The sequence below is a fragment of the Hordeum vulgare genome, chromosome 7H (assembly GCF_904849725.1).
Source record: "Hordeum vulgare subsp. vulgare chromosome 7H, MorexV3_pseudomolecules_assembly, whole genome shotgun sequence".
In the NCBI taxonomy this organism is placed as follows: Eukaryota; Viridiplantae; Streptophyta; class Magnoliopsida; order Poales; family Poaceae; genus Hordeum; species Hordeum vulgare.
In genome coordinates this window covers 254,242,672-254,262,461 of record NC_058524.1, presented here as the reverse complement: position 1 = coordinate 254,262,461, position 19,790 = coordinate 254,242,672, and positions in this window count along the sequence as shown.

Here is a 19,790-nt window from a genome sequence, read left to right as displayed (position 1 = left end):
GAGGGGCGGAGAGATAGATGAATTCTCCAGCACGACGGTGTGGTGGTGGTGGCGGTGAACTAATCTAGTAGGGCTTCGCCAAGCACCGCGGAACTAATCTAGAGGAGAAAATGATCTAGAGAGAGAGAGGGCAACACGTGGCTAATTAGGGTTAGGGTTGCCTATAATTCCTCTAGTACATATAGGAGGGAGGGAGGGGGAGGAGGCAGCCTCTAACCCTCAAGGTTTGGACGAAATTGGAGGTGGAGGAGTCCTACTCCAATCATACTAGGAGTAGGATTCTTCCTCTCCACTTGGAAACCCTTTCCACCTTTCCGACCTTTGGGTTTTTCCCACCCCTAGCCGCATGGGCCTTAGTGGGTGGTTCGGCCAGCCCACTAGGTCTGGTTTGACTCCTCCCACAGCCCATGAGGTCCTTGGGTCGAGACACCCCTCCCGATGGCTCCCGGTACCCTCCCGGTACTCCCGGTACACTACCGAAGTACGTGAAACTTTTTTGGTGACCAAAATAAGACTTCCTATATATCAATCTTTACCTCCGGACCATTCTGGAGCTGCTCGTGACGTCCAGGATCTCATCCGGGACTCCAAACAACCTCCGGTCACCAACATACATAACTCAATACTACCGAAACTTCACAGAACCTTAAGTGTGCAGACCCTATGGGTCCGAGAACTATGTCGACATGACCTGAGACACTCTACGCTCAATATCCAATAGCGGGACCTGGATGCCCATATTGGACCCTACAAATCCTATGAAGAGCTTTATCGGTTGAACCTCTATGTAAAGGATTCAGTTAATCCCGTACGTTGTTCCTTTTGTCCACCGGTACGTTACTTGCCCAAGATTCAATCGTCGGTATCTCCATACCTAGTTCAATCTCGTTACCGACAAGTCTCTTTACTCGTTTTTTAATACAAGATCCCGTAACTAACTCCTTAGTCACATTGCTTGCAAGGCTTGTTGTGATGTTGTATTACCGAGTGGACCCCGAGATACCTCTTCGGCATACGTAGTGACAAATACCAGTCTTGATCCATGCCAACCCAACAGACACCTTTGGAGATACCTGTAGATCACCTTTATAGTCACCTTGTTACGTTGCAATGTTTGATACACACAAGGTATTCCTCCGGTATCCGGGAGTTGCATGATCTCATGGTCATAGGAACTGATACATTGACATGCATAAAACATAGGAATAAACTGACACGATCATATGCCACGTTCATAGTTTGGGTCTTGTCCATCACATCATTCTCCTAATGATGTGATCCCGTCATCAAGTGACAACACTTGTCTATGGCCAGGAAACCTTGACCATCTTTGATCAATGAGGAAGTCAACTAGAGGCTCACTAGGGACATTGCTTTGTCTATGTATGCACGCATGTATTTGAGTTTCCAATCAATACAATTCTAGCATGGATAATAAACGATTATCATGAATAAGGAAATATAATAATAACCAATTTATTATTGCCTCTAGGGCATATTTCCAACAGTCTCCCGCTTGCACTAGAGTCAATAATCTAGTTCACATCACTATGTGATTGCATTGAATCAAACACCCATACAGTTCTAGGGTTTGATCATGTCTTGCTTGTGAGAGAGGTTTTAGTTAACGGGTCTGATATATTCAGATCCATGCATACTTTACTAATCTCTATGTCATATAGTAGATGTTGCTAGTACGCTCCACTTGGAATAATTCCAACTGGTTGCTCCAGTATACGAATCCGGTTTACTACTCAAAGTATTCCAGATGAGTGTCAAAGCTTGCATCGACGTAACCCTTTATGAAGAACTCTTTTATCACCTCCATAATCGAAAAAAAATCCTTAGTACACTAGTTACTAAGGATACCTTTTGACGGATGTCAAGTAATCCATTCATGGATCACTTCTGTACCCCATGATAGATTCATGGCAAGGCATACATCAGGTGTGGTACACATCATAGCATACTATGGAGCCTACGGCTAATCCACAGGGGACGAGCTTCGTCCTTTCTCTTTCTTCTGCCGTGGTCGAGCTTTGAGTCTTACTAAAATTCACACCTTATAACACAGCCAAGAACTCCTTCTTTGCCGATCTATTTTTAACTCCTTCAAAAAAAATTCAAGGCATGCATTTTTTTGAAAGTTCTATTAAGCGTTTTGATTTATCTCCATAGATCTTGATGCTTGATGTTTAAGTAGCTCAATCCAGGTTTTCCTTTGAAAAACTCCTTTCAAACAACCATTTATGCTTTCTAGAAATTCTATATTATTTCCGAGCAACAATATGTCAACCACATATACTTATGAGAAATTCTATAGTTCTCCCACTCACTTCTTTGGAAATACAAGTTTCTCATAAACTATGTATAAACCCAAAAACCTTGATCATCTCATCAAAGCGTATATTCCAACTCCGAGATGCTTGCTCCAGTCCATAGAAGGATTGCTGGAGCTTGCATACTTGTTAGCATCCTTAGGAAACTGTCGAGGAAACAATGTTTTGACATCCATTTGCAAGATTTCATAATAAATAATGCAGCAACTACCTACATAATTCCAATAGACTTTACCAACGCTACGAGTGAGAAAGTCTCATCGTAGTCAACTCTTTGAACTTGTCAAAAACATCTTTGTGACAAGTCGAGCTTTCTTAAAGGTGGCATTCACCATGATCGTTTGTGTTCCTTTTAAAGATCCACCTGCACTTAATAGTCGTACGACCATCAAGTAGTTCTTCCAAACTCCACACTTTGATCCTCTCTCAGATTTCATGGCCTCCAACCATTAGTCGGAATCTGGGCCCACCATCGCTCCTTCATAACTCCTAGGTTCATTATTGTCCAGCAACATGACCTCCAAGACAGGATTACCGTACCACTCTAGAGTAGTGCGTGTCCTTGTCGACCTACGAGGTTTGGAAATAACTTGATCTGAAGCTTCATGATCACCATCACCGGCTTCCACTTCAACTAGTGTAGGCGCCACATGAATAGCTTCCCGCGCCCTTCTACTCTCTAATTGAAGTTATGGTTCAAAACCTCATCAAGTTTCACCATCCTCCCACTTAATTCTTTCGAGAGAACAATTTCTCGAGAAATGACCCGTTTCCTGAAACAAACACTTTGCTTTTGGATCTGAGATAGCAAGTATACCCAAGTCTTTTGGGTATCCTATGAAGATGCATTTATCCACTTTGGGTTCGAGCTTATTAGGATGAAACTTTTTCACACAAGCGTCACAACCCCAAACTTTTAATAAACGACATCTTAGGTTTCTCCAAACCATAGTTCATACGGTATCATCTCAACGGAATTACGTGGTGCCCTATTTAAAGTGAGTGCGGTTGTATCTAATGCATAATCCAAAAAGATAATGGTAATTTGATAAGAGACATCATAGTATGCACCATATCCAATATGGCGCGGCTATGACGTTTAGACACACCATCACACCATGGTGTTCCAGGTGGCATTCATTGTGAAACAATTTCCACATTGTCTTAAATGTGTACCAAACTCGCAACTCAGATATTTGCCTCTATGGTCATATCGTAGACATTTTATCCTCTTGTCACGACGATCTTCAACTTCACTCTGAATTTACTTGAATATTTCAATAATACAGACTTGTGTTTCATCAAGTAAATATACTAGTATCTACTCAAATCATCTGTGAAGTAAGAACACAACAATATCCACTGCGTGCCTCAACACTCATTGGACTGCATACATCAAAATGTATTACTTCCAATAAGTTACTTTCTTGTTCCATCTCACTGGAAAACGAGGCCTTCAGTCATCTTGCCCATGTGACATGATTTGCATGTCTCAAGTGATTCAAAATCAAGTGAGTCCGAACGATCCCTCTGCATGGAGTTTCTTCATGCATTTACACCAATAGGCATGGTTCGCATGTCTCAAACGATTCAAAAACGAGTGAGTCCAAAGATCCATCACTATGGGGCTTCTTCATGTGTTTTATACCAATATGACTCAACCATCAGTGCCACAAATAAGTGGTACTATCATTACTACTTTGTATCTTTTGGCATCAATATCATGAACATGTGTATCACTATGATCGATATTCACTGAACCATTGATGGTATTTATTCAAGCAAATAGAATAACTATTGTTCTCTTTAAATGAATAATCATATTGCAATAAACACGATCTAATCATGTTCATGCTTTACGCAAACACCAAATAACATTTATTTAGGTTCAACACTAATCCCGATGGTAGAGGGAGCGTGTGATGTTGGATCACATCAACCTTGAAATTTCTTCCAACACACATCATTGATGACCCACAAGTATAGGGGATAAATCGTAGTCCTTTCGATAAGTAAGAGTGTCGAACCCAACGAGGAGGAGAAGGCTCTGATAAACGGTTTTCAGCAAGGTAATAACTGCAAGCACTGAAAGTAGCGGTAACAAGTGATGGTGTAGTGAGGTGAAATGTAGCAAGCGAAAAGTAACAAGTAACAAGTAGTAGCAATGGTGCAGCATGTGGCCCAATCCCTTTTGTAGCAAGGAACAAGCCTGAAGAAAGTCTTATAAGAGGAAAAACGCTCCCGAGGACACACGGGAATTTCTGTCATGCTAGTTTCATCATGTTCATATGATGCGCGTTCGTTACTTTGATAGTTTGATATGTGGGTAGACCGGCGCTTGGATACTGCCCTTACTTGGACAAGCATCCCACTTATGATTAACCCCTCTCGCAAGCATCCACAACTAAGAAAGAAGAAATAAGACAACGTCTAACCATAGCATTAAACTAGTGGATCCAAATCAGCCCCTTACGAAGCAACGGATAGACTGGGGTTTAAGCTTCTGTCACTCTATTAACCCATCATCTACTTACTACTCCCCAATGCCTTCCTCTAGGCCCAAATATGGTGAAGTGTTATTTAGTCGACGTTCACATAACACCACTAGAGGAAAAACAACATACATCATATCAAAATACCGAACGAATACCAAATTCACATGACTATTATTAGCATGACTTATCCCATGTCCTCAGGAACAAAAGTGACTACTCACAAATCATAATCATAATCATGATCAGAGGTGTAATGAATAGCATCAAGGATCTGAACATAAACTCTTCCACCAAGTAATCCAACTAGCATCAACTACAAAGAGTAATCAACACTACTAGCAACCTTACAAGTACCAATCGGAGACGCGAAACGGAGATTGGTTACAAGAGATGAACTAGGGTTTGGAGCGGAGATGGTGTTGATGAATATGATGATGGAGATGCGTCCCCTCCGACGAGAGGAGTGTTGGTGATGACGAAGGCGATGATTTCCCCCTCCAGGAGGGAAGTTTCCCCGGCAGGATCGTCTTGCCGGAGCTCTAGATTAGATCTGCTCAAGTTCTGCCTCGTGGCGGCAGAGAATCCACGAAAAAGCTCCACCGTGATTTTTTCTGGACGAAACCCTTGATATAGCAAAAGAGGGGGCCAGTGGGCCACCACGGTGCCCACAAGCCCTGTTGCCGCGGCTAGGGGGTAGGCCGCGACAACCAGGCTTGTGGGCCCCTGGTTGCTCCCCTCTAACACTTCTTTCGCCCAGTATTTTTTATATATTCCCAAAATAATCCATGTTGATTTTCAGGGCATTTGGTGTTGTGCAGAATAGATGACTCAGACTTGCTCCTTTTCCAGTCCAGAATTCCAGCAGCCGGTATTCTCCCTCTTCAAATAAACCTTGCAAAATAAGAGAGAAATGGCATAAGTAAGGTTCCACAAAGTATAATAACAGTCAATAAAGCAATAAATATCAACATGAAAGCATGATGCAAAATGGACGTATCAACTCCCCCAAGCTTAGACCTCGCTTGTCCTCAAGCGAAAACCAAGACCCAAAACATGTCCACATGTTTAGGGATGAAGGTGTCGATAAAACATAATACGGACATGAGGGCATCATGATCACACATAGAACAACAATACATCATAGAGATTCCTATGGGAAAGTAACAATTCCTTCGCAAAGCAAGGTATGAAACAAAAACCTTACCGAGAAGTAGCCAACAACAGTCCGTAGTAATTGAAGCAATTGCAATTTATCATAACATCCGAAAGAGTCAAATAAGAGCTTGTAAGGCAAATCCTCATACTCAATCATCTCTTTTGTTTTCCACAATTGTTACAACTCACTTGGTACTCATGATATCAAATTTTTAGTTGGACACAGAGAAAGATAGGGGCTTATAATTTTGCATCCCAACCATTTACCTCAAGGGTAAGGTCAACAATAATAAAGCATAAGTACTCAACTCCAATTTGATATATGAATATAGATCTTTCCCAAGCATATGACGTTCACCAAGAAAAAGGTGAAATAAGGAATTGGTGAAGATCACCATGACTCTTACAAGGGCAAAAAGTAAAGGTACAAGATAGGCCCTTCACAGAGGGAAGCATAGGTTGTCATGCGCTTTTGAGGTTTGGATGTGTGTCCTCTTAGTGCGGAGGAACGTCACTTTATATTGCCTCCTGTGTTAAAAAACTTTATTATGCAGTCTGTCGCTTTTATGTCTTCCTCATCACAGGGTCGTACAAAGCATATTTTCCACACACTAATAGATCATACATATTATAGAGAAATTTTTATTGCTTGCACCGATGACAACTTACTTGAGGGATCTTATTCAATCCATAGGTAGGTATGGTGGACACTCATGGAAAAACTGGGTTGAAGGTCTATGGATGCACAAGTAGTATCTCTACTTGGTGCGGGAGTTTTGGCTAATATGTGGTGGAAGCAATCGTCACATGCTAAGGGATCTCTAATCATATAACATTGTATGGAACTAAGCAAATACAATTCATTATGTTGTCTTCCTTGTCCAACATCTACTTCTAAGCATGTAATAGTTTGGTGAGTGCTCACAATTATAGAAAGTGTCTAAGATGATATATTTATATGTGAACCTCTGATTCCTTATTACTTCTTATTAATTGCAAAAATGACTGGGGTCTATGTTGGTCTATTCTCAACAAGTTTCAATCATCATACTTGTTATATGTGAAGCTATCACTTTCCATAGGATCATCTCATGATCTTTCATGCTATCGTTCTTTTCATACTTTTGATCACGGCACAAAACAAAGCCCTTGACTAAGATACTCTTTATTAAATGCAAGCTCGAATACATCGGGGGATACACAACGCAAAAGACTCAAACTAAACACTAAAGACTTATTCCACTAAGAGAAGAAATAAAACTGAAAAGGAAAGAACTAAAACAAAGGTAAAAGCAAAAGATATAAAGGTGATACGATACCAGGGCAACTCCCCCAAGCTTGGCATAAGCCAAGGGAGTTGCCCATACCAATGCTTAGTTCTCTTCCTTTGGTGGTGATGGTGGTGGTGTTGTTGAAGCAGTCTTGAGCTTGTCTAATTTCCACTTGAGCATAAAGTTCTGCTCCCTCAGATCATCATTTTCCTCCTCAAGCTTCAACACTCTATGGCAAAGTTCTTCCTTACTCTCCTGCAAGAAACGAGAAGGGATAAACAAGGTCTTAGGCTTCTTCCTTTGGTCAGGGAGACTTGACTTCTTGAAATCCACATGAGTGCGTCCAGGTTGAGGTAGAGGAGCCTCCTCTTCATCAGAACTCGTTTGTTCCTTCCCCTTGGGCTCATAGTCCTCTTCCTCGTCAGTGGTCCAGCCATATGGTTCCAGGTCCCCATTAATCTTGGAGTTAGCACGATCATCGGCCACATAGATCTCTTCTTCTGAATCTTGAGAAGACATCTTGACCTAAATCTGCGGCAGCCAACAGGCTCGAAACAAAAACAGAGGAAAACTGTGCGATACGGAGATCAAAACCCTCGGGCGTATATATAATGATTTTTTCTGGACTAGAAGGAGTGCTCCGCAAGAAAACGGAGTTTGGGAGGCACACGAGGTGCCCACAAGCCCTGTTGCCGTGGCCAGGGGGGAGGCCGCGGCAACCAAGCTTGTGGCCGCCTCGTGCGCTCTTCAGACTACTTTTTATTTTTCTAATTTTCCAAAAATTCTAAAACGGAGAAAATTTCCTATCGGAAAAGTTTCGGAGTCCAATTACTTACCGAAACAGATACCTCTTCGTTTTCACGGTCTGAAACAGGTTGATAAACATCCCTGATGTACTCCTGTGGAGTTATGATATTGATGATATTGGTCTCAACATTTATGGGAGTACCAGAGATGTAATGCTTGATTCTTTGCCCATTTACCACTCTAGGAAAATTACCTTCCGTGTTGTTGATTTTGATGGCACCGGAACGATATACTTCCTCGACAACGTAGGGACCTTCCCATTTAGAGCAAAGCTTGCCTGCGAAGAATCTTAAACGAGAATTGTATAGCAGGACATAATCACCTACATTGAACTCTTGTTTTTGTATTCTTTTGTCGTGCCATCTCTTAACCTTTTCCTTGAACAACTTGGCATTCTCATATGCCTGGGCCCTCCATTCATCTAATGAGCTGATATCAAACAACCGCTTCTCACCGGCAAGTTTGAAATCGAAGTTGAGCTCTTTGATTGCCCAATAAGCTTTGTGTTCTAGCTCAAGGGGTAAATGACAGGCCTTACCGTAAACCATTTTATACGGCGACATGCCCATGGGATTCTTATAAGCAGCCCTATAAGCCCATAATGCATCATCAAGTTTGCTAGACCAATTCTTTCGAGACCTATTGAAGGTCTTTTGTAAGATCAATTTGATCTCCCTATTACTCAATTCCACTTGACCACTAGACTGAGGATGGTAAGGAGATGCAACTCTATGGTTGACATCATACTTAGCGAGCATCTTGCGGAAAACACCATGAATGAAGTGTGAACCGCCATCAGTCATCAGATATCTAGGGACTCCAAATCTTGGGAAAATGACTTCTTTAAGCATCTTAATAGAGGTGTGGTGATCAACATTTTTAGTGGGGATAGCCTCTACCCACTTAGTGACATAATCCACAACAACTAAGATGTGAGTATACCCATTGGAACTCGGGAAAGGTCCCATATAATCAAAGCCCCAGACATCAAATGGTTCAATGACAAGTGAATAGTTCATAGGCATTTCCTGACACTTACTGATGTTCCCTATTCTTTGGCATTCGTCACAAGACAAGACAAACTTACGGGCATCCTTGAAGAGAGTGGGCCAATAGAAACCTGATTGCAATACCTTATGAGCAGTTCTATCTCCAGCATGGTGTCCTCCGTAGGCCTCGGAATGACACTTCTGCAGGATCTGTCCCTGTTCATGTTCAGGCACACAACATCTAATAACACCATCTACTCCTTCCTTATAAAGGTGAGGATCATCCCAAAAGTAGTGTCTCAAATCAAAGAAGAATTTCTTCTTTTGCTGGTAGGTGAAACTGGGTGGTATGTATTTGGCTACGATATAGTTTGCGTAATCAGCATACCACGGTGCACTATGTGAAGTGCAGATGACATTCAATTGCTCATCAGGAAAGCAGTCATCAATAGGTCGTGGGTCATCAAGGACGTTCTCTAGCCTAGACAAGTTATCTGCTACAGGGTTATCAGCACCCTTTCGGTCAACAACGTGCAAATCAAATTCCTGTAGCAGGAGAACCCATCTGATTAGCCTAGGCTTAGCGTCCTTCTTCTCCATGAGGTACTTAATAGCAGCATGATCAGAGTGAATAGTGACTTTGGAGTCAACTATATAAGATCTGAACTTTTCACATGCAAACACTGTTGGAATTATGCCCTAGAGGCAATAGTAAATGTATAGTTATTATTATAATTCCTGTATCAAGATAATAGTTTATTATCCATGCTATAATTGTATTGAATGAAGACTCATTTACATGTGTGGATACATAGACAAAACACTGTCCCTAGCATGCCTCTAGTTGGCTAGCCAGTTGATCGATGATAGTGAGTGTCTTCTGATTATGAACAAGGTGTTGTTGCTTGATAACTGGATCACGTCATTGGGAGAATCACGTGATGGACTAGACCCAAACTAATAGACGTAGCATGTTGATCGTGTCATTTTGTTGCTACTGTTTTCTGCGTGTCAAGTATTTATTCCTATGACCATGAGATCATATAACTCACTGACACCGGAGGAATGCTTTGTGTGTATCAAACGTCGCAACGTAACTGGGTGACTATAAAGATGCTCTACAGGTATCTCCGAAGGTGTTAGTTGAGTTAGTATGGATCAAGACTGGGATTTGTCACTCCGTGTGACGGAGAGGTATCTCAGGGCCCACTCGGTAATACAACATCACACACAAGCCTTGCAAGCAATGTAACTTAGTGTAAGTTGCGGGATCTTGTATTACGGAACGAGTAAAGAGACTTGCCGGTAAACGAGATTGAAATAGGTATGCGGATACTGACGATCGAATCTCGGGCAAGTAACATACCGAAGGACAAAGGGAATGACATACGGGATTATACGAATCCTTGGCACTGAGGTTCAAACGATAAGATCTTCGTAGAATATGTAGGATCCAATATGGGCATCCAGGTCCCGCTATTGGATATTGACCGAGGAGTCTCTCGGGTCATGTCTACATAGTTCTCGAACCCGCAGGGTCTGCACACTTAAGGTTCGACGTTGGTTTATGCGTATTTGAGTTATATGGTTGGTTACCGAATGTTGTTCGGAGTCCCGGATGAGATCACGGACGTCACGAGGGTTTCCGGAATGGTCCGGAAACGAAGATTGATATATAGGATGACCTCATTTGATTACCGGAAGGTTTTCGGAGTTACCGGGAATGTACCGGGAATGACGAATGGGTTGCGGGAGTTCACCGGGGGGGGGCAACCCACCCCGGGGAAGCCCATAGGCTTTGGGGAGACACACCAGCCCTTAGTGGGCTGGTGAGACAGCCCCAAGGGGGCCTATGTTCCAAGAATAAAGAATCAAAGGAAAAGAAAAAAAGAGAGGGAGGAAGTGGGAAGGGAGGGGGACTCCTCCCACCAAACCAAGTCCAACTCGGTTTGGGGGGGGGAGTCCTCCCCCCTTTGGCTCGGCCGACTCCTTGGGGGGTCCTTGGACCCCAAGGCAAGGCCCCCCTCCCTCCTCCTATATATATGGAGCAATTAGGGCTGATTTGAGACGACTTTCTCACGGCTGCCCGACCACATACGTCCATAGTTTTTCCTCTAGATCGCGTTTCTGCGGAGCTCGGGCGGAGCCCTGCTGAGACAAGATCATCACCAACCTCCGGAGCGCCGTCACGCTGCCGGAGAACTCTTCTACCTCTCCGTCTCTCTTGCTGGATCAAGAAGGCCGAGATCATCGTCGAGCTGTACGTGTGCTGAACGCGGAGGTGCCGTCCGTTCGGTACTAGATCGTGGGACTGATCGCGGGATTGTTCGCGGGGCGGATCGAGGGACGTGAGGACGTTCCACTACATCAACCGCGTTCTCTAACGCTTCTGTTGTACGATCTACAAGGGTACGTAGATCACTCATCCCGTCTCGTAGATGGACATCACCATGATAGGTCTTCGTGCGCGTAGGAAAATTTTTGTTTCCCATGCGACGTTCCCCAACAGTGGCATCATGAGCTAGGTTCATGCGTAGATGTCTTCTCGAGTAGAACACAAAAGTTTTTGTGGGCGGTGATGTGCATTTTGCTGCCCTCCTTAGTCTTTTCTTGATTCCGCGGTATTGTTGGATTGAAGCGGCTTGGACCGACATTACTCGTACGCTTACGAGAGACTGGTTTCATCGTTACGAGTAACCCCCTTTGCTCAAAGATGACTGGCAAGTGACGGTTTCTCCAACTTTAGTTGAATCGGATTTGACCGAGGAGGTCCTTGGATGAGGTTAAATAGCAACTCATATATCTCCGTTGTGGTGTTTGCGTAAGTAAGATGCGATCCTACTAGATACCCTTGGTCACCACGTAAAACATGCAACAACAACATTAGAGGACGTCTAACTTGTTTTTGCAGGGTATGATTGTGATGTGATATGGCCAACGATGTGATGTGATATATTGGATGTATGAGATGATCATGTTGTAATAGAAATATCGACTTGCACGTCGATGGTACGGCAACCGGCAGGAGCCATAGGGTTGTCTTTATACTAACGTATGTGCTTGCAGATGCGTTTACTATTTTGCTAGGATGTAGCTTTAGTAGTAATAGCATAAGTAGCACGACAACCTCGATGGCAACACGTTGATGGATGATCATGGTGTGGCACCGGTGACAAGAAGATCGTGCCGGTGCTTTGGTGATGGAGATCAAGAAGCACGAGATGATGGCCATATCATGTCACTTATGAATTGCATGTGATGTTAATCCTTTTATGCACCTTATTTTGCTTAGAACGACGGTAGCATTATGAGGTGATCTCTCACTAAAATTTCAAGACGAAATTGTGTTCTCCCCGACTGTGCACCGTTGCTACAGTTCGTCGTTTCGAGACACCACGTGATGATCGGGTGTGATAGACTCAACGTTCACATACAACGGGTGCAAAACAGTTGCGCACGCGGAACACTCGGGTTAAGCTTGACGAGCCTAGCATGTGCAGACATGGCCTCGGAACACATGAGACCGAAAGGTCGATCATGAATCATATAGTTGATATGATTAGCATAGGGATGCTTACCACTGAAACTACTCTCGACTCACGTGATGATCGGACTTGGGATAGTGTAAGTGGATCATGAACCACTCAAATGACTAGAGAGATGTACTTTTTGAGTGGGAGTTTAGCATATAATTTGATTAAGTTGAACTCTAATTATCTTGAACATAGTCTAAGTCCACTTTGAATATATTTGTGTTGTAGATCATGGCTCACGCGACAGTCATCCTGAATTTTAATACGTTCCTAGAGAAAGCTAAGTTGAAAGATGATGGAAGCAACTTTGTACACTGGGCTCGTAATCTTAAGCTAATCTTACAAGCTGGGAAGAAGGATTATGTCCTTAATGCTGCGCTAGGAGATGAACCACCCGCTACGGCTGATCAGGATGTTAAGAACGCTTGGTTAGCACGTAAGGAGGACTACTCAATAGTTCAATGTGCAGTCTTGTATGGCTTAGAACCGGGACTTCAACGTCGCTTTGAGCGTCATGGAGCATTTGAGATGTTCCAGGAGTTGGAGTTTATCTTTCAGAAGAACGCCCGGATCGAGAGGTATGAGACCTCCGATAAATTCTATGCTTGCAAGATGGAGGAAAACTCGTCTGTTAGTGAACATGTGCTCAAAATGTCTGGGTACTCAAACCGTCTAGCTGAACTGGGGATTGAACTCCCGCAAGAAGCTATCACTGACAGCATCCTTCAAATCACTGCCGCCAAGCTATAAAGGCTTTGTGTTGAACTACAACATGCAAGGGATGAACAAGTCTCCCGACGAGTTGTTTGCGATGCTGAAAGTCGCAGAGTCTGAACTCCGTAAAGAGCATCAAGTGTTGATGGTAAGCAAGACCACTAGTTTCAAGAGAAACGGCAAAGGCAAGAAGGGCAATTCAAAGAAGAGCGGCAAGCCTGTTGCCAATCTGCCGAAGAAACCCAAGGCTGGACCTAAGCCTGAAACAGAGTGCTTCTATTGCAAGGGTATGGGTCACTAGAAGCGCAATTGCCCCAAGTATCTGGCAGATAAGAAGGCGGGCAAAGAGAAATCAGGTATATTTGATATACATGTTATTGATGTGTACTTAACCGGCTCTCGTAGTAGTGCCTGGGTATTTGATACCGGTTCTATTGCTCATATTTGCAACTCGAAACAGGAACTGCGGAATAGACGAAGGCTGGCGAAAGACGAAGTGACGATGCGCGTAGGAAACGGTTCCAAGGTTGATGCAATCGCCGTCGGCACAGTGTCACTTCAGCTACCATCGGGATTAGTGATGAACTTAAATCATTGTTATTTAGTGCCTGCGTTGAGCATGAACATTATATCTGGATCTTGTTTATTGCGAGACGGTTACTCTTTTAAGTCTGAGAATAATGGTTGTTCTATTTCTATGAGTAACATCTTTTATGGTCATGCACCGAATGTGAGAGGATTGTTCATATTGAATCTTGATAGCGATACACATATACATAACATTGAGACCAAAAGAGTTAGAGTAAACAATGATAGCGCCATATTTTTGTGGCACTGCCGCTTAGGTCATATTGGTGTAAAGCGCATGAAGAAACTCCATGCTGATGGACTTTTGGAGTCACTTGACTTTGATTCACTTGACACGTGCCAACCATGCCTCATGGGAAAGATGACTAAGACTCCGTTCTCCGGAACAATGGAGCGTGCAAGTGACTTGTTGGAAATCATACATACCGATGTGTGTGGTCCAATGAGCGTGGAGGCACGCGGTGGATATCGTTATTTCCTCACCTTCACTGACGATTTAAGTAGATATGGTTATGTCTACTTGATGAAGCACAAGTCTGAAACATTTGAAAAGTTCAAGCAATTTCAGAGTGAAGTGGAAAATCATCGTAACAAGAAGATCAAGTTCCTACGGTCTGATCGTGGGGGTGAATATCTGAGTTTCGAGTTTGGTGCTCACTTAAGACAATGTGGAATTGTTTCGCAGTTAACACCGCCTGGAACACCACAGCGTAATGGTGTGTCCGAACATCGTAATCATACTTTGTTAGAGATGGTGCGATCTATGATGTCTCTTACTGATTTGCCGTTATCATTTTGGGGTTATGCATTAGAAACAACTGCATTCACTTTAAATAGGGCACCATCAAAATCCGTTGAGACGACACCATACGAACTGTGGTATGGCAAAAGGCCAAAGTTGTCGTTTCTTAAAGTTTGGGGATGTGATGCTTATGTCAAAAAGCTTCAGCCTGAAAAGCTGGAACCCAAAGCGGAAAAATGCGTCTTCATAGGCTACCCAAAAGAGACAGTTGGGTACACCTTCTATCTCAAATCCGAGGGCAAAGTGTTTGTTGCTAAGAACGGAACTTTTCTCGAGAAGGAGTTTCTCTCGAGAGAATTGAGTGGGAGGAAGATAGCACTTGACGAGGTTGTCGAACCTCTCATCCCTATGGATGGTGGCGCAGGGCAAGGGGAAACCTCTGTCATTGCAACGCCGGTTGAGGAGGAAGTTAATTATGATGATCATGAAACTCCAGTTCAAGTTTCTGTTGAACCACGCAGGTCGACGAGATCACGCGCTGCTCTAGAGTGGTACGGTAATCCCGTCTTATCAATCATGTAGTTAGACAACAATGAACCTGCAAATTATGAAGAAGCAATGGTGGGCTCAGATTCCAACAAATGGCTAGAAGCCATGAAATCCGAGATAGGATCCATGTATGAGAACAAAGTGTGGACTTTGGAGATACTACCTGAGGGCCGCAAGGCTATTCAGAACAAATGGATCTTTAAGAAGAAGACGGACGTTGACGGTAATGTGACCATTTATAAAGCTCGACTTGTGGCAAAGGGTTTTTCACAAGTTCCAGGAGTTGACTACGATGAGACTTTCTCACCCGTAGCGATGCTTAAGTCCGTCAGAATCATGTTAGCAATAGCTGCATTTTTCGATTATGAAATCTGGCAGATGGATGTCAAAACGGCGTTCCTTAACGGTTTCCTTAAGGAAGAGTTGTATATGATGCAACCCGAAGGTTTTGTCGATCCTAAAAATGCTGACAAGGTGTGCAAGCTCCAGCGATCCATTTATGGACTGGTGCAAGCATCTCGGAGTTGGAACAAACGCTTTGATGAGGTGATCAAAGCATTTGGGTTTATACAAGTGGTTGGAGAATCTTGTATTTACAAGAAAGTGAGTGGGAGCTCTGTGGCGTTTCTAATATTATATGTGGATGACATATTACTGATTGGAAAGAACGTAGAGCTTTTGGAGAGCATAAAAGGTTACTTGAATAAAAGTTTCTCTATGAAGGACCTAGGAGAAGCTGCTTACATTCTAGGCATTAAGATCTATAGGGATAGATCAAAATGCCTGATAGGACTTTCACAAAGCACATACCTTGATAAAGTTTTGAAGAGGTTCAAAATGGAACAGTCCAAGAAAGGGTTCTTGCCAGTGTTACAAGGTACGAGATTGAGTAAGACTCAGTGCCCAGCAACTGATGAAGAGCATATGCGCTCCGTCCCCTATGCTTCAGCCATAGGTTCTATCATGTATGCGATGCTGTGCACTAGACCGGATGTTAGCCTGGCCATAAGTATGGCAGGCAGGTTCTAGAGTAATCCAGGAGTGGATCACTGGACAGCGGTCAAGAATATCCTGAAGTACCTGAAAAGGACTAAGGAGATGTTTCTCGTGTATGGAGGTGACGAATAGCTCGCCGTAAAAGGTTACGTCGATGCAAGCTTTGACACAGATCCGGACGACTCTAAGTCGCAAACCGGATACGTATTTATTCTTAATGGGGGTGCAGTAAGCTGGTGTAGTTCCAAGCAAAGCGTCGTAGCAGATTCTACATGTGAAGCGGAGTACATGGCTGCCTCGGAGGCGGCTAAGGAGGGTGTCTGGATGAAGCAGTTCATGACGGATCTTGGAGTGGTGCCAAGTGCACTGGATCCAATAACCTTGTTCTGTGACAACACTGGTGCCATCGCCTTAGCAAAGGAACCACGGTTTCACAAGAAGACCAGACACATCAAACGACGCTTCAACCTCATCCGCGACTACGTCAAGGAGGAGGACGTAAATATATGCAAAGTGCACACGGATCTGAATGTAGCATACCCGCTGACTAAACCTCTTCCACGGCCAAAACATGATCGACACCAGAACTTTATGGGTGTTAGATTTATTACAATGTAATTCACATGGTGATGTGAGGGCTAGATTATTGACTCTAGTGCAAGTGGGAGACTGTTGGAATTATGCCCTAGAAGCAATAGTAAATGTATAGTTAGTATTATAATTCCTGTATCAAGATAATAGTTTATTATCCATGCTATTATTGTATTGAATGAAGACTCATTTACATGTGTGGATACATAGACAAAACACTGTCCCTAGCATGCCTCTAGTTGGCTAGCCAGTTGATCGATGATAGTCAGTGTCTTCTGATTATGAACAAGGTGTTGTTGCTTGATAACTGGATCACGTCATTGGGAGAATCACGTGATGGACTAGACCCAAACTAATAGACGTAGCATGTTGATCGTGTCATTTTGTTGCTACTGTTTTCTGCGTGTCAAGTATTTATTCCTATGACCATGAGATCATATAACTCACTGACACCGGAGGAATGCTTTGTGTGTATCAAACGTCGCAACGTAACTGGGTGACTATAAAGATGCTCTACAGGTATCTCCGAAGGTGTTAGTTGAGTTAGTATGGATCAAGACTGGGATTTGTCACTCCGTGTGACGGAGAGGTATCTCAGGGCCCACTCGGTAATACAACATCACACACAAGCCTTGCAAGCAATGTAACTTAGTGTAAGTTGCGGGATCTTGTATTACGGAACGAGTAAAGAGACTTTCCGGTAAACGAGATTGAAATAGGTATGCGGATACTGACGATCGAATCTCGGGCAAGTAACATACCGAAGGACAAAGGGAATGACATACGGGATTATACGAATCCTTGGCACTGAGGTTCAAACGATAAGATCTTCGTAGAATATGTAGGATCCAATATGGGCATCCAGGTCCCGCTATTGGATATTGACCAAGGAGTCTCTCGGGTCATGTCTACATAGTTCTCGAACCCGCAGGGTGTGCACACTTAAGGTTCGATGTTGTTTTATGCGTATTTGAGTTATATGGTTGGTTACCGAATGTTGTTCGGAGTCCCGGATGAGATCACGGACGTCACGAGGGTTTCCGGAATGGTCCGGAAACGAAGATTGATATATAGGATGACCTCATTTGATTACCGGAAGGTTTTCGGAGTTACCGGGAATGTACCGGGAATGACGAATGGGTTGCGGGAGTTCACGGGGGGGGGGGGGGGGGGGCAACCCACCCCGGGGAAGCCCATAGGCTTTGGGGAGACACACCAGCCCTTAGTGGGCTGGTGGGACAGCCCCAAGGGGGCCTATGCGCCAAGAATAAAGAATCAAAGGAAAAGAAAAAAAAGAGGGAGGAAGTGGGAAGGGAGGGGGACTCCTCCCACCAAACCAAGTCCAACTCGGTTTGGGGGGGGAGTCCTCCCCCCTTTGGCTTGGCCGACTCCTTGGGGGGTCCTTGGACCCCTAAGGCAAGGCCCCCCTCCATCCTCCTATATATATGGAGCAATTAGGGCTGATTTGAGACGACTTTCTCACGGCTGCCCGACCACATACCTCCATAGTTTTTCCTCTAGATCACGTTTCTGCGGAGCTCGGGCGGAGCCCTGCTGAGACAAGATCATCACCAACCTGCGGAGCGCCGTCACGCTGCTGGAGAACTCTTCTACCTCTCCGTCTCTCTTGCTGGATCAAGAAGGCCGAGATCATCGTCGAGCTGTACGTGTGTTGAACGCGGAGGTGCCGTCCGTTCGGTACTAGATCGTGGGACTGATCGCGGGATTGTTCGCGGGGCGGATCGAGGGACGTGAGGACGTTCCACTACATCAACCGCGTTCTCTAACGCTTCTGCTATACGATCTACAAGGGTACGTAGATCACTCATCCCCTCTCGTAGATGGACATCACCATGATAGGTCTTCGTGCGCGTAGGAAATTTTTTGTTTCCCATGCGACGTTCCCCAACAAACACGACTGCTAAAAACTCCTTCTCCGTAGTGGCATAGTTTCTTTGGGTACTGTCTAGAGTTTTACTAGCGTAGTGAATGACATTCAACTTCTTGTCAACTCTTTGTCCTAGAACAGCACCAACGGCATAATCACTAGCATCGCACATGATTTCAAAGGGCAAGTTCCAATCAGGTGGTTGAACAATAGGTGCGGTTATTAAGGCCTTCTTAAGTATTTCAAAAGCTTCCTCACAATCCTCATCAAAAACAAAAGGAACATCCTTCTGCAAGAGGTTGGTAAGAGGCCTAGAAATCTTAGAGAAGTCTTTAATGAACCTTCTATAGAAACCAGCATGACCTAGTAAACTTCGTATACCTCTGATATCTGTGGGGCAAGGCATTTTCTCAATTGCATCTACCTTAGCCTTATCAACTTCAATGCCTTTCTCAGAGATTTTGTGTCCTAAGACGATGCCTTCATTAACCATGAAGTGGCACTTCTCCCAGTTTAAGACGAGGTTGGTATCTTTGCATCTCTGTAAGACTCGATCAAGGTTGCTGAGGCAATCATCAAAGGAAGAACCGTAAATGGAGAAATCATCCTTGAAAACCTCAACAATCTTTTCACAGAAGTCAGAGAATATAGCCATCATACATCTTTGAAAGGTGGCAGGTGCATTGCACAAGCCAAAAGGCATATGTCTATAAGCAAAGGTACCGAAGGGGCAGGTGAAAGTGGTTCCCTCTTGATCAGATTGTGCAACAGGTATTTGCGAGAAACCTGAATAACCGTCTAGAAAGAAGAAGTGTGTGCTTAGATAGCCTTTCTAGCATTTGGTCGATAAACAACAAAGGATAATGGTCTTTCCTGGTTGCCTTGTTCAGTTTCCGGAAGTCTATCACCATCCTATAGCTAGTAACAATCCTCTGTGGGATTAGTTCATTCTTATCATTAGGAACGACGGTGATACCTCCCTTCTTAGGTACGCAATGTACTAGACTTACCCAATCACTATGAGCTATAGGATAGACGATTCCTGCTTCCAGAAGCTTTAATATTTCTTTTCTCACGACCTCTTTCATCCTCGAATTTAGTCTCCGTTGATGATCAACAACTGGTTTAGAATC